The following is a 16,181-nucleotide window of genomic DNA, read 5'->3' as shown; positions in this document are numbered from 1 at the left end:
AGGATTGATCTCCTCTAGGACTGACCAGTTTGATCGCCTTGCAGTCCAAGGGACTCACAGGAGTCTTCTCCAGCACCACAGTTCAAAGGCCTCAATTCTTTGGCGCTCAGCCTTTCTTATGGTCCAACTTTCACTGCCATACATTGCAACTGGGAAGACCATAGCCTTGACTATATGCACTTTTGTTGACAGGGTGATGTCTCTGCTTTTTAGTGTGCTGTCTAGATTTGCCATAGCTTTCCTTCCGAGGAGCAAGCGTCTTTTAATTTCTTGGCTACAGTCCCCATCTGCAGTGATCTTGGAGCCCAGGAAAATAAAATCTGTCACTACCTCCATTTCTTCCCCATCTATTTCCCAGGAATTGAGAGGGCCAGATGCCATGATCTTGGTTTTCTTAATGTTGAGTTTCAACCCAAGTTTTGCACTCTCCTTCTTCACCCGCAACAAGAGGCTCTTTAGTTCTTCTTCACTTTCTGCCATTAGAGTGGTATCATCTGCGTATCTTAGGTTGTTGATATTTCTTCCAGCAATCTTAATTCCAACTTTTGATTCATCTAGCCCTGCCTTTCTCATGATGTGCTCTGCATATAAGTTAAATAGGCAGGGCGACAGTATACAGCCTTGCCGGACTCCTTTCCCAATTTTCAACCAATCAGTGGTTCCATGTCCAGTTCTCACTGTTGCTTCTTGACCCGCATATAGGTTTCTCAAGAGACAAATAAGATGGTCTGGTACTCCCATCTCTTTAAGAACTTGCCACAGTTTGTTATGATCCACACAATCAAAGGCTTTAGCATAGTCAATGAAGCAGAAGTAGATGTTTTTCTGGAACTCCCTAGCTTTCTCCATGATCCAGCGTATGTTGGCAATTTGATCTCTAGTTCCTCTGCCTCTTCGAAATCCTGCCTGTACTTCTGGTAGTTCTCGATCCACATACTGCTGAAGTCTAGCTTGTAGGATTTTAAGCATGACTTTACTAGCATGAGAAATGAGTGCAATGGTGCGATAGTTTGAACATTCTTTGGCACTGCCTTTCTTTGGAATTGGGATGTAAATTGATCTTTTCCAATCCTGTGGCCACTGTTGAGTTTTCCAAATTTGCTGGCAAATTGAGTGTAGCACTTTTACTGCACTGTCTTTTAAGATTTTGAATAGCTCAGCTGGAATACTGTCACCTCCACTAGCTTTGTTGTTGCTCAGCTTTCCTAAGGCTCACTTCACTTCACATTCTAGGATGTCTGGCTCGAGGTCAGTGACCACCTCATTGTGATTATCTGGGATGTTAAGCTCATTCTTGTATAGTTCTTCTGTGTAATTTTGCCACCTCTTCTTAATCTCTTCTGCCTCTGTTAGGTCCCTGCCATTTTGGTCCTTTATCATGCCCATTTTTGCATTAAACGTTCCCTTCATCTCTCCAATTTTCTTGAAAAGATCTCTGGTCCTCCCTATTCTATTGTTTTCTTCTATTTCTTTGCACTGTTCATTTAAGAAGGCATTCTTATCTCTTCTAGCTATTCTCTGGAATTCTGCATTCAATTGGGCATATCTATGTTTTTCTCCCTTGCCTTTCACTTCCCTCCTTTCCTCAGCTATTTGCAAAGCTTCCTCAGACAGCCATTTTGCTTTCTTGCATTTCTTTTTCTTTGGGATGGTTTTGGTTGCTACCTGTTGTACAATGTCGCGAACCTCTGTCCATAGTTCTTCAGGCACTCTGTCTATCAGATCTAATTCCTTAAATCTATTTGTCACCTCTACTGTATATTCAACAGGGATATGACTTAATTCATACCTGACTGGCCTAGTGCTTTTCCCTACTTTCTTCAGTTTAAGCCTAAACTTTGCAAGGAGAAGCTCATGGTCTGAGCCACAGTCAGCTCCTGGTCTTGTTTTTACTGACTGTATAGAGCTTCTCCATCTTTGGCTGCAGAGCATATAGTCAATCTGATTTCTGTGTTGACTGTCTGGTGATGTCCATGTGTAGAGCCGTCTCTTGGGTTGTTGGAAAAGAGTGTTTGCTATGACCATCGTATTCTCTTGACAAAATTCTATCAGCCTGTGCCCTGCTTCATTTTGTACTCCAAGGCCAAACTTGCCTGTTATTCCAGTTATCTTTTGGCTTCCTACTTTAGCATTCCAATCCCCCATGATGATAAGGACATCATTTTTTGGTGTTAGTTCAATAAGGTGCTGTAGGGCTTCATAGAACCGGTCAATTTCATCCTCTTCAGCTCCGGTGGTTGGGGCATAGACTTGGACTACTGTGATATTGAATGGTTTGCCTTGGATTCGAACTGAGATCATTCTGTCATTTTGGGGATTGTATCCCAGTATTGCTTTTCCTACTCTTTTATTGACTATGAAGGCTACTCCATTTCTTCTGAGGGATTCTTGCCCGCAGTAGTATACCTGATGGTCATCTGAATTAAATTCACCTATTCCTGTCCATTTTAGTTCGCTGATACCTAAGATGTTGATGTTCAGTCTTGTCATCTCTTGTTTGACCACGTCCAGCTTTCCTTGATTCATGGATCTTACATTCCAGGTTCCTATGGAGAAAAAATCTTTACAGCATCGGACTTTCCTTTCACCACCAGACACATCCACAGCTGAGCGTCCTTTCGGCTTTGGCCCAGTCGCTTCATTCTTTCTGGCGCTACTAGTACTAGCCCTCTGCTCTTCCCCAGTAGCATATTGGATGCCTTCCGACCTGAGGGGCTCATCTTCCAGCGTCATATCATTTTGCCTTTTGGTACTGTCCATAGGGTTTTCATGGCAAAGATACTGGAGTGGGTTGCCATTTCCTTCTCCAGTGGATCACGTTTTGTCAGAACTCTCGGCTATGACCTGTCCATCTTGGGTGGCCCTGCACGGCATAGCTCATAGCTTCACTGAATTACGCAAGCCCCTTCACCACGACAAGGCAGTAATCCATGAAGGGGAGAGTACAGTTTACTATTGTTTAATTCTAGTAAAAACACAGCTTAACTAACAGCATTATTCAGTCCCAAACCATATACTTAAGTTAGCTAAATCACCAGTAAAGAGAAAAATATATCTGGCCACAAGAAGCATCCCCCTTGAACCATCCCCCTTAAGTCTCACATATTTAGAAGTAAATCCAAAGCTCTCCTGTATATTTTGAAAATAACCATTGGGCAAAAGACCAAACTGCAATGCCACAAATTTAACTAGTTTATACACTTAGTGTAAATGTATAAAAATACAATTAACCAGTACATTAATGAGATCTGTACAAGCAGTATTATTTAATCCTATGCATATCTTCTGGGAATAATGAGTTCTCAGTAGGCATTCAAGGGACGGCACTGGGATGCATTAATTAAGGCAGATGAATTCTGAAAGCAACAGAGATAAACCCAAATATGAATAAGAGAAATCTATACTCACAAATGCTCTGTAATTGTTTATCTACCCATTGTTTGTGAGTTTCCTGGATTCTGTACAGTAGTTAAATAATTATACAATGATAAACACTCTATGACAGAATTATGCTGAAATGAAGCATTCTCTTAAATAATGAGGGCACATTCAAGAACATTTTGTAGTATGATATAAGCAGGGGTGTATATAACATCTATTCGTGTTTTCTTTATCACAAAAATAGGTTGTAAGAAATAACAGACACACATCCCTTTAAAAAGCAAGATTTATGAAATTTGCAAATCTGTAAACAAATATGACCCAATGTGATGTTCCCTTCAGACTCAAAAAATCGAAGGAATGACCAAAATTAAGAAGCTAGGGTCAAGGGCCATATAGCCACTGGAGACCTGGATCCTAGCACAGAGTATGAGTCAAGTTTTCTCTCTTATGTTGAATAAATCCAGTTCATTACAAAACCTAGTCTTGAAATGATGGCAATACCATTGTATGAGACAGAACACTAAACAAAGGAAGAGTACGAGACTGAAGGCTGGCAAGTGTAGGTAGAACAAGGCTTGCTGTATACCGTGTATTTTAGTTACCCAAAATAAGAGGAGATATTCAGCTCAATAGGCAGACTGCTGGAAATAAAATTTACAACCACTCACCCTATTGACTCATGCTTGGAAATTGATCTGAATCCCTGATTTATAATCTCAAGGCTGCATGTCTGTTTTCTCTTCCATCTCAACTACTTATGACCTATAGATCACACTAGGCTTTCTCTATTAGTTAATCATCCTAGGTCCAACTTACATGTCATGTTTTGGCTCTGTCTGACATTAATCTGGTAATCACAGTTCAGAATGGAATAAGTCAAATGATATTCCATAAATAGCAAATGCTCTATTACACAATTTTGTTGTTCATGAAAAAAAATCTTTCTCAATTCTTGAAGGTATAACAAATAACAAAACAATATGGCTGTCAGTTTTCAAAATAAATGAAGGCCAAACTTGATTGTTTTGATAATTCTACTTCTAATTTGTAATATCTCATTTAGGGAGGGTGTCAATAAATAATTATAATTTTTCTTGTTTTTTATACCTCTGAAAAACATTCAAAATGCTTTGTGTATATAAGTGTACTCATACAAATTTTTGTGTATGTCACTTGAATACCCATCACAGATAAATATCTGTCAAATCTGTACTTTAATTGTATTTTAACACAGTGGTCACAATTAAATAAAATATACAAAATAATAAACAGGAGTCTGCCAAATGCAGAAGAAGGCTATGTTCAGAGGTTTCTTTTAAATTAAATTATAATTAAATTAAATTAAATCAGCTCCAGAAACAGAAATTTCATGGAGCAAAGTAGAACCAAGGTCCTTGCTTTAGTAACTGTCCTGTGACTATTGCCCAACTATTACCAACAGCATTATTAGAAGCTAGAGCTGCTCCAAACAGTCAGGGACAAAACAGAAGAAGTATCCCAATTAAACACCTGAGTCACAACTATTTAGGAATCCGTAAAATAATATATACTCCCTGTGACGCTATGTAGAACTGAAAGTTGAACTTTAATAAAATATTAATGTCTTTCAACTTTAGTGCTGAAGAAGACTCTAGACAATACTGTGGATAGCCAAGAAACAAAACAATGGATTATTGAACAATTTAACCTAGCCAAGCTACCCAAGACATGCCTTCATTATTATAGTTCAGGGGTGGCGAACCTATGGCACGTGTGCAACAGGCGACATGCAGAGCCATCCCTGTGGGCACACACGCCATTGCCGGGCTCCTCCCCCTCCCCCTCTCCATGCATGCACAGTGCGGGAACAGCTGCGAGAGCTGGGCAGCGTCAGGGAACCTATAAAAGGAGCAGTTTGGGTGGGAGAGTGAGTGAGCAGCCTTTGGAAGTGACCAGTGGTGGGTTTACAATCATTTTAGTAACCAGTTATCTGCCTCGCCTTGCCTCTGTCTTGGTTGGGCTAGACTGCTCAGGGGATCAACTGGGGAGGGGGCAGGATGGGGAGGTCCCAAGTGGTCCCAAGTGGGGGAAGGTGAGGGGGTCTGTCTGGGGGGGAGGAGAACCAGGACACATCCGCAGAGGAAAGCCCCCCCCGCTGGCCGAGCCTCTCATCCACACTGCAGTCATGTAGGATTGCATAGAAGGGGCACTGAACAGGGGGGTTTGGCAGGGGGGAATCAGAGCCACCATCTGCCTTCCGCAGGGCAGCCCCATCGGCATGGGCGGAGACGGATTCACGCACCTGCTGCCCCTCCTGGTTCCCTGCATGGTTGACCGGTTAGAGCAGCAGCAGCAGCCACCCCCTTCAGATCCGTCAAGTGGATTTGCCTAGCCCAGGCAAGTTTCCGCCCATGTCTTTCTCATTCGCCCCCAAAATCTAGATTGAGGTGCAAACCCAGCTCGTGTGCCTTTGCTCGGGAGGAGCAAATTTTGAGTAAATGGGTGTTGGTTTCCACTGGCGGGGGGATGGGGCTGCTAGGAAAAAAAATCTCAGGAACAAAGACTTTTATTATTATTATTTTGATCTAAGCTGTAATAAGAGAGGTTTTACTTCTCGCCAATTTATGGGAGAAGGTAGCCTTTGCCTGGCCTGGGCGCATCCACTCGATGGATCTGATGGGGGTGGCTGCTGCTGCTGCCATGCAGGGAAGCAGGAGGGGCAGCGGGTGCACGAATCCACTGCTTCATCAGGCTGCTAGCGAGCAGCTGAGGCAGCTCCAGACCCCCAGCTGCCCCTCCACCTCCTCCTGCTTCCCTGCATGGTTGACCGGTCGGAACAGCAGAAGCCACCCACATCAGATCCATCAAGTGGATGCCCCCAGGCTGGGCAAGGGTTTTCTTCGGGCTGTCCCATAGCTGTTTCCACCCGCACCGATGGGGCTCCGTGGCCAGTCCGCCATTATGCAGGACAGCCAGCATGCTGCTCGCTGGCCTGTGTGTGCAGGGGCTGATAGTGTCAGGCAGCAGATCCAGAAGCAAAGCTCTGCCGACCATCCTCGTGCTGGTGGGGGCGGCAGTGGGGAAGGTAGGATCTGGCATGCTGCTACTGCCATACACTGTCCCATGTGTGCCTCCCGGCCATGCATGCAGGACAATGTGGGGTGGTAGCGGGGAGGGGAGGGCATGTGCCAGTCACCTTCCCCCGCTGCTGTCCCCCACCAGCATGAGGATGGTGGCACACCTTTGCTTCCAGATCTGCAGCCGGCTGGGCTTGGCAATGCAGGCATCCACCGCCTCCTCCTACTTCCCTGTGTGGTTGGCTGATCAAGAGGCTCAGAGCAGGAGGAGCAGCAGCCACCACCCCTGTCAGAGCCACCGTGTAGACAGGGCCCTCACCAGGTGATGGCTCCTTTCTGGCCGTCCTGGGGCTGTCTCTGCCCATGCCAATGGGGCTGCCATGATGCAGGAGGCTGTGGCTGCTGACGGACACCATCGGCCCCCAAGCACTCATTGGCCTCTGTGTGTGGGGGGGCCAATGGTGTCAGGCAGCAGCTGCTCCAGCTCCTGCCTCTCCTTGCCTTGCCCTGTGACAATTGGCATACCCACCCTGCCTCGCCTCGCCTCACCCCATAAAACGAGCCTCCAGCCCACTGCCCCACCCGCCAGAGACCCCCTGGATCTGCTCCAACCCTGCCCATCCCCCACAGGCGTCCCTCCTGAGCATCATCAAGGTGGCCACACCCACCATGGCCACACCCACCCGGCACCCAGTTTGGGGTTTGGGTTGCGGTTTGGGCACTCGGTCTCTAAAAGGTTAGCCACCACTGTTATAGTTTGTTACAGTCAGTCAGACATTTAGACTGGATTTTTTTATCCACTTACTGAGTCATTCCTAAGGTCCTGGGATAAGCAGATGTTGTTATTTGATTATGTTAAAGATATTGTATTATTTATTTATAATCCACTTATTGTTTTTATAAATAACTCAAAGTGGCAAACATACCTATTATTCTTTCTTTTATTTTCCCTATCTATGAGGTGGGTTAGGATGAGAATAAGTGACTGATCCAAGTCACCCATATATAAAGCAGGACAAGAATTCCCAATCTTCCAACTTCTACTCAGCTGCCTTAACCGCTGGACCAAAGTGACTATCAATATATTATATACTGTTCTACAGTATAATATATTGTAATATAATTTTTATTTAATGCATCTTACAAATACAGACAATAGTGGAGCTGTTTCCATTTTGTAGCCTGATGGCATGGGAAAAGCCTTGATACAGTAGTACAAACTGAATCCAAACCTAAGTGAAAACTTCAGGGCATGGTCCTTTTCCTTTAATGCTAACTTACAGCTTAGCTTCATGAAGGCATTTCAACAACCAAACCATAAATCCATGAAATCTACAAGCAGTATCTTCTTTAAAACTCAGTCAATAAACACTTATACCACTATTTTACGTCAGCTACAAAAATCCCAATGATCACTACATGCAGTGGTGAGATTCAGCCGGTTCACACCACTTCAGCAGGACCAGTACCTAATTTTTTTTTGCCCAGGCCCAGAATGGACTTCTGGAAGCCACATCCACACAGAGAACCAGTTGTTCACATATTTGAATCCCACCACTGACTACATGGTATCAACCAGTTTTCCATATCTCTAGAGAGATACCTACTTCTGCTTCATTGACTATGCTAAGGCCTTTGATTGTGTGGATCATAACAAACTCTAGCAAGTCCTTAAAGAGATGGGCATACCAGACCATCTTATTTGTCTCTTGAGAAATCTATATGCGGGTCAAGAAGCAACAGTGAGAACTGGACACGGAACCACTGACTGGTTCAAAATTGGGAAAGGAGTCCGGCAAGGCTGTATACCGTCGTCTTGCCTATTTAACTTATATGCAGAGCACATCATGAGAAAGGCAGGGCTAGATGAATCAAAAGTTGGAATTAAGATTGCTGGAAGAAACATCAACAACCTAAGATATGCAGATGATACCACTCTAATGGCAGAAAGTGAAGAAGAACTAAAGAGCCTCTTGTTGCGGGTGAAGAAGGAGAGTGCAAAACTTGGGTTGAAACTAAATATTAAGAAAACCAAGATCACGGCATCTGGCCCTCTCAATTCCTGGCAAATAGATGGGGAAGAAATGGAGGTAGTGAAAGATTTTATTTTCCTGGGCTCCAAGATCACTGCAGATGGGGACTGTAGCCAAGAAATTAAAAGACGCTTGCTCCTTGGGAGGAAAGCCATGGCAAATCTAGACAGCACACTAAAAAGCAGAGACATCACCCTGTCAACAAAAGTGCATATAGTCAAGGCTATGGTCTTCCCAGTTGCAATGTATGGCAGTGAAAGCTGGACCATAAGAAAGGCTGAGCGCCAAAGAATTGAAGCCTTTGAACTATGGTGCTGGAGAAGACTCCTGCGAGTCCCTTGGACTGCAAGGCGATCAAACTGGTCAGTCGTAGAGATCAACCCTGACTGCTCGTTAGAAGGCCAGATCCTGAAGCTAAAACTCAAATACTATGGCCACCTAATGAGAAGGAAGGACTCACTGGAGAAGAGCCTAATGCTGGGAAAGATTGAGGGCAATAGAAGAAGGGGACGACAGAGAATGAGGTGGCTGGATGGAGTCACTGAAGCAGTAGGCGTGAGCTTAGATGGACTCCAGAAGATGGTAGAGGACAGGAAGGCCTGGAGGAACATTGTCCATAGGGTCACGATGGGTCGGACACGACTTCGCAACTAACAACAACAACAAGAGAGATACGTCAAGTAGTCTTTAGGTTTTTGCAGCCAAAAGCTTGAAGACTCCCTAAGTTCTCAATGTAATTATTAAATAAGGCCAGAAGACACACATTTTAGTTTTTCCTCATTCACAGAAGCTCCTTGGGCCACTTTCTCTCAGTCCAGACTGCCTAAGTGTGCATTGCAGTGGGGAGGGAACAGATGGAGGAAGAAAACTTTGTCTTCCGCCAAAAAAAATAAGCATAGGATCTCATTTGTTTATTTGGGCAATGGCCCTGAAGGAAATAACATTTAAACTTTCCTCTAAACTATTATTCTTATCTAAATTATACATTCGAATCAAATTGTTTTTAAATCAAAGGTGCCATCATTTCCTCCAAGTAGGTTACCTAATCCTTTTATCTTCTTGAAAACTTTGAGAGGTGGGTTAGATTGATAATCAAGGTTATCAATATTGACTTGAGAGTTGAACTTAGATCTGTCCTGTTCTAGTTTCATGTTGTACTGATATGTTCAGCTAGCTAGAGTTGAAAAATAATACATATGTAAAAATGTTACAGTGCACTTTTCATGTAAAAAATAAAGATACAGAATAAATCAAGATACAGGACAAATGCGTTCAGATCAGGCTGCCTTTTTTAGCATCTGGGATTTGTTTTGTTTTTTTCATTTGGGATTTTTAGATTATTTGCTACCTCCATTTCTACCTCCATGAGGCTAATAAAAGGAGACAATTATGATAGTGTTGGAAGTCAGCACCCACCTACCTTCCTAGAGAAGGAAATTTTTTGGGGGGGGACATTAAAAAAGAATATTATATTTCCCAAAAGGAATAATGAAACATTTTAGGCAAAGACAGCCTCAAGTCTCCCTCCCCCAAGCAGAAACCAAGCAGGTCAGTTTTTAGAAATGCAGATTTGATCATCCTTTCAGAAAGACCAGAACCAGGAAACTTGGAGCTGATGGGATTAGAAAGACAAAGATCCCTAGAACTAACAAACCCACACCCAAAAAATCCAACACAGGACATAACCATCAGCCACAGCACCAGGGAAGCAGGATATGATCTTTAGAACATTATAGGATTAACCGACCACCATCAAAATTCCAGAAAGGCACACTGAACCTCAGGTCAACGTTCATGCCACAGGAACAACTCCAAACACAAACACCCAAGAAGGTATAAAAGCCCACCACTTCCTGCTCCATGTAGTCAGCTTTCCCAGAGGCATTATTTCTGTCTGGCTTCTTTCTAAAGCAGTCTCCATTTTGTTTATTCCTGGCTTGGCCTGAACCCTGATGAAGATTTGTCTTTCAACAATAGGAAAAAATAACACAAGGAGCTTAAACTGCAGCCCCCTCATGAAGTGCTAATGCAAACATTTAACATTCTTTGGTTTCCTTCTTTGATGTTGAAATCTACAAATTTACATCCTGCTTGTGAACTTTGGTAATTCCAGATTTTTGTTTCCTATACTGCCCCTGAATTTCTTTGACAAGTGAAAACATGTTCGTTTGAATCCTCCTTAGATGCATTTGGGGAGATCTGAATTATTATTTAAAAAACAGATGAATATCTCTCTTCCTTGAAGCCACAACACCCCTCACTGGCAACAAGAGTCCTCTTTATCAAAACACTTTAGAGATGTGTTGGAGGGTATATTTGGTCTGAGTTGTGATATATTTGGAAAAAGTGGGCAGAAGGATTAAATTCCTGCCCAAGTTCATACGATAAACTTAAAACCCCTCTTCTCCTGTTTCTACTGAAATCAGAACTGAGAAAGTGAACATGCAACCTCACATGCAGGTCTGAAGCTTAGGACCTCGCTGTAGAAATTAAGATCCGACAGGATCCCTCGAGGCCTCTCTTAATTAAGAGCTGGAAGAGGCTCTAGGCTTTCACTTTATCCCAGACAGATTGTGAAGGAGGAGAGACACAGATATCAAATGAAACATTATGTTACAAAAAAAAATACTAACTACGGTCAAGATCCACGCTCCTACACGCTTTTCTCAGGGATAAGTCCCAGGGATCTCAAGAGGGACTTGATGGCGAATAATTGTAGTGGTTGCAAAAATCGTCGTTGTCACTGTCGCCGTCTCTTGACGCTGTAGCCTGTCTCTCGCCCCTTGCAGAAAATACGAAATAATTAATAAGCAAAGGGGGGGAGTATTTTGCTCTGCAGAAAACCTGATGTCGCCGGCACGCGTTCCCAGTCATGCATTCTCCAGATATTCTTTGTACTGGTGCGCCGAAGACGCTACGTGTAGGAGAAGTGAGAGAGCGAAGAGGGCGATCACATCGATCTCCACGGTAATCAGCGATTCGGCATTTGATTTGTAGCAGTGCCGGTAGCCGCCGGGAGAGGAAGTGGAGGGAAAGCTAGAAAAGGCTGTCCCTATTGCCGGGAAACTGAAACAAAGAGGTAGATTGTGTGAGAAAAGCACCACCTTTGAAATGGAGGGTGTCTCGTGGAAAAGGTTGCTACTGCCAACTGCCAAGTTGCCCGGGCCTTTAATTATTCCAAATCAGGAAGGCACTGAAACATTTGAAATGCTACTAGCATTGCGAAAGCCTTGTTTTTGTAGCGCCCCGTACCATGTAGCTGTCAAAGGTGCAACCGGATCATTGCAATTGGAAGATTAAATTACAGGCTTTCTTCTAAAGTCAGAGTTAACAGCTCTGGAGCACAAAATTTCAGGCCATGGTCATAATTTTTTCAGTCCTAGTAAGAACAACTTTACAGTTAAGGAGCATTTCTCCCGCGTTTCCCTAAAACGCTTGTGAGATCTCTCTCTCCTGCCACAGATTTTAAAAGTTGGTTTAGTGTCTGACTTTGCGAATAAATTCTCAGAGGTTTTTGTTGTTTTGAATATTTCGGTATAATCTGGTATTAACTGCAAGGTTGACTCAGCCTTCCATCCTTCCGAGGTAGGTAAAATGAGGACCCAGATTGTTGGGTGCAATAAGCTGACTTTGTAATAATGCCGCTGGGGGGGGGGCGAAAGCCCTAATAAGCAGGCATATACATAGAATGAAGGCTACTGCTAAGCTTGTAAGCCGCCCTGAGTCTTCGGAGAAGGGCGGGATATAAATGGAATTAAAATTAAAAAAAATAAAAAAAAAATGATGGATATTGATCAATTAAAATAAATATTACCGATTTTATAGTTATCCACATAACTTTGAAAAGATGCATTGCTCAGTACTACTTGCAAATATGCACATAAAAACTAGATACCTATACTATGATAAAAAGGAGGGTTTACTAGAATGCAAAAATCTAAAACATAATTGGATTCTATTTTTATTTTGTTGCATGGAAAGAACCTTAAAATATAAGCTCTGAAACATAAATGCAAGGTGACTAACGCAGGGAGAATATAAGGAGATTGTGGATCACTGATACACCAGTTTGCCTCACTGTAATCTTTATCCTTATAGCCACTGCCATCTGGTGTGCTGGGTGTGACTGTTCTGGGTGGATAGTAATATTGCTGCCATCTATTTTTAGATGGAGAGATGCCCCTCTGATCTCACCTGGAATCTGGATATGGCATAATACAAAACTTTGCTTCACCAGGAATAAGCTTTTAAGAAATGGCCCCAGATCATCTTTTTAACTTGATTACCAGGCCGACAAGGATTTCCTAGGGTCATGACTGTTGATGATGTTATAATTTTAAAGGGAAATGTCATGAGCAAATTCTCAGAGCACCCTCATCATAGCACAAGTATACAGGTGAAACTCGAAAAATTAGAATAGCGTGCAAAAGTTCATTTCAGTAATGCAACTTAAAAGGGGAAACTAATATATGAGATAGACTCATTACATGCAAAGCAAGATAGTTCAAGCCATGATTTGTCATAATTGTGATGATTATGGCGTACAGCTCATGAAAACCCCAAATTCACAATCTCAGAAAATTAGAATATTACATGCAATCAATAAAACAAGGAGTGTACATAGAACAATATCGGACCTCTGAAAAGTATAAGCATGCATATGTACTCAGTACTTGGTTTGTGCCCCTTTTGCAGCAATTACTGCCTCAATGCGGTGTGGCATGGAAGCTATCAGCCTGTGGCACTGCTGAGGTATTATGGAAGACCAGGATGCTTCAATAGCGGCCTTCAGCTCTTCTGCATTGTTCAGTCTCATGTCTCTCATCTTTCTCTTGGCAATGCCCCATAGATTCTCTATGGGGTTCAGGTCAGGCGAGTTTGCTGGCCAATCAAGCACAGTAATCTCACAGTCATTGAACCAGGTTTTGGTGCTTTTGGCAGTGTGGGCAGGTGCCAAGTCCTGCTGGAAAATGAAGTCAGCATCCCCATAAAGCTCGTCTGTGGAAGGAAGCATGAAGTGCTCCAAAATCTCCTGGTAGATGGCTGTGTTGACCCTGGACTTAATGAAGCACAGTGGACCAACACCAGCAGATGACATGGCTCCCCAAATCAACACAGACTGTGGAAACTTCACACTGGACTTCAAGCATCTTGCAGTGTGTGCCTCTCCATTCTTCCTCCAGACTCTGGGTCCTTGGTTTCCAAATGAGATGCAAAAGTTGCTCTCATCAGAAAAGAGGACTTTGGACCACTGAGCAACAGACCAAGTCTGTTTTTCTTTACCCAGGTAAGATGCTTCTGACGTTGTTGTTCAGGAGCGGCTTGACAAGAGGAATACGACATTTGAAGCCCATGTCCAGGATCCATCTGTGTGTGGTGGCTCTTGATGCACTGACTCCAGCCTCAGTCCACTCCTTGTGAAAGTCCCCAACACTTTTGAATGGCCTTTTCCTGACAATCCTCTCCAGGCTGCGGTCATCCCTGCTGCTTGTGCACCTTTTTCTTCCACACTTTTCCCTTCCACATAACTTTCTATTAATGTGCTTTGATACAGCACTTTGGGAACATCCAACTTCTTTTGCAATTACCTTTTGAGGCTTTCCCTCCTTATGGAGGATGTCAATGATGGTTTTCTGCACAACTGTCAGGTCAGCAGTCTTCCCCATGATTGTGATTCCTACTGAACCAGACTGAGAGACCATTTAAAGGCTCAGGAACCCTTTGCAGGTGTTATGGCTTAATTAGCTGATTAGAGTGGGACACTTTGAGCCTAGAATATTGCACCTTTTCACAATATACTAATTTTCTGAGATTGTGGATTTGGGGTTTTCATGAGCTGTAAGCCATAATCATAACAATTATGACAAATCACGGCTTGAACTATCTTGCTTTGCATGTAATGAGTCTATCTCATATTAGTTTCCCATTTTAGATTTTAGATTTTATTAGATTTATATACCGCCCTTTCCCGAAGGAATCAGAGCGGTTTACAGGGCATTTTAAAATCACATCAATATAAAATGCAAAGTTAAAAGAGAATTAAAAGATTAAATTATCCCTGAAAATAAAACCCCAGTTAAAATTCTCAGCCTGGGTCAGAGAGCTCAAAGAGCCAAGTCTTCAGGTCCCGGCGGAATGAGCGTAGGTCAGTTGCAGTCCTGAGCTCCACGGGCAGCTGGTTCCAGAGGGTAGGCGCACCCACAGAAAAGGCCCTCTCCCTGGGTGTTATCCGCTGGCAATCTTTTACTGAAATGAACTTTTGCACAATATTCTAATTTTTTGAGTTTCACCTGTATGTCCTTCTTTTGGAGGACATATCTTTGTGCCTCCACTCCTATCTGTAAAGGAATTTAGAGATGACCTTGTTAAAAGAAGCAATAACAAAGGACTTAAGTGAATACTTAGTCTAGCATGAGAAAAAAGTTCAGAAGTTCTAATTTTATCAGTATGAGAGGAGATAGAAACTTGGACAGTCTTTCAAAATTTTGAAATAATTATGAGGTGCCCTGCAACAATAGAGTAATATTCTTAGAATGCCTGCTTGAGTTGTAATTCTACCACACTAATACCTGCATATATTGAGTAAATAGCTATTACTCAATATTCTGGGAACTGGAATATTCTTTTGCCAAAAAAATGCTGGTGAGAATTTCTTAGTTCAGGAGTTTCTTCTGAAGTGAGGTACTTATACATTAATGGAAGGAAAATGCATAACTACATTGGTGGACTATAGTTTGGATGAAGATCAGGGCCCAGTGTGCCCGTCTCACCATTTGAGAACCACAAATGAGCTCCACTGTTTGGACGTCTATCTGTTAAGTCCAGGAAACTAGCAGCTATAGTCATACCATGGTACTTCAGGGGGATGCCCGCCTCTGTGTTTTACATCTTCCACAGTCTATTGCTTTCTTCATGCAGAAACCTGTTTACATCATGTGAAAAACCATGACTTTTCACCAAAATAATGGTCTGGGTTGAGCAAGCAGGAGAATTGATTATCCAAGGCCATTAACATAGTTTAAGTGTTTGTACATGTCTGAAACAGTTGTAAAGAATGGAAAATTTCGTGTGTATATTTTGTAAGCTGCCCAGAGTCACTTAGGTGAAATGGGAGGTGTAGAAATGTAATAAATAATAATAAAATAGCCAGTGGTCAGAAATGCCAAATATTTCTTCACATCTTCTTTACCAGAAGCATGGGCATATGTATAGCTACAACAGTTTCAAAGCATGCAGCCACATAGTACATATATAGTTCAGTACTGTAGTATTTGCAGTATTAGAGATTCCCAACTGGATCAGGGGTTCCCAACCAGGAGTGCTCAAACCCCCTGGGGGTGCGAGATGATATTCCAGGGCGTGCAAAAACTTGTCTTTGAAAATTATAGTGTATTATGCATAATTCATTGCTGTTATTTTGAACTTGTGTAAGGGGTGCAAGAATATATCAGAAGCATTCTAGGGGTGCAGGGTATAGAAAAGGTTGGGAGCCACTGCACTAGATAGGTATTTAATTTATAATTCCATCCACAGAATACTCAAGAATGTTAGAAAATGAAACCAGCAGCAGTAAGGATCGAAAGTTTCTGCTTATTTTCTGCTGCAAAGAAGCATCAAAGCCAAAATGACATCATTTGCAACATTTCATGATTATCACACACATACTATCATTTCCACAACCCAGAAACCAATGCTTCCCTATATCTAG

At 42.7% G+C, this 16,181-nt stretch overlaps 1 protein-coding gene across 10 annotated transcripts in view; it reads right to left on the bottom strand.

Annotated features, from left to right (window-relative positions):
* Positions 1–11,401, bottom strand: part of TPK1 (thiamin pyrophosphokinase 1) — a 474,010-nt gene extending 462,609 nt beyond the window's left edge. For all 10 annotated transcript variants that reach the window (XM_083378309.1, XM_083378313.1, XM_083378310.1 and 7 more), the window contains exon 1: positions 11,107–11,401. The gene's annotated coding sequence lies outside the window, so the exon portion shown is untranslated. The remainder of the gene's footprint in view (positions 1–11,106) is intronic.
* Between the last annotated feature and the right edge of the window lie 4,780 nt (positions 11,402–16,181).

This window comes from Vipera ursinii, assembly GCF_947247035.1.
Source record: "Vipera ursinii genome assembly, chromosome: Z".
Lineage (NCBI taxonomy): Eukaryota > Metazoa > Chordata > Lepidosauria > Squamata > Viperidae > Vipera > Vipera ursinii.
Note: the sequence above shows the minus strand (reverse complement) of the source record. Positions and strands in the feature narration are given on the sequence as shown.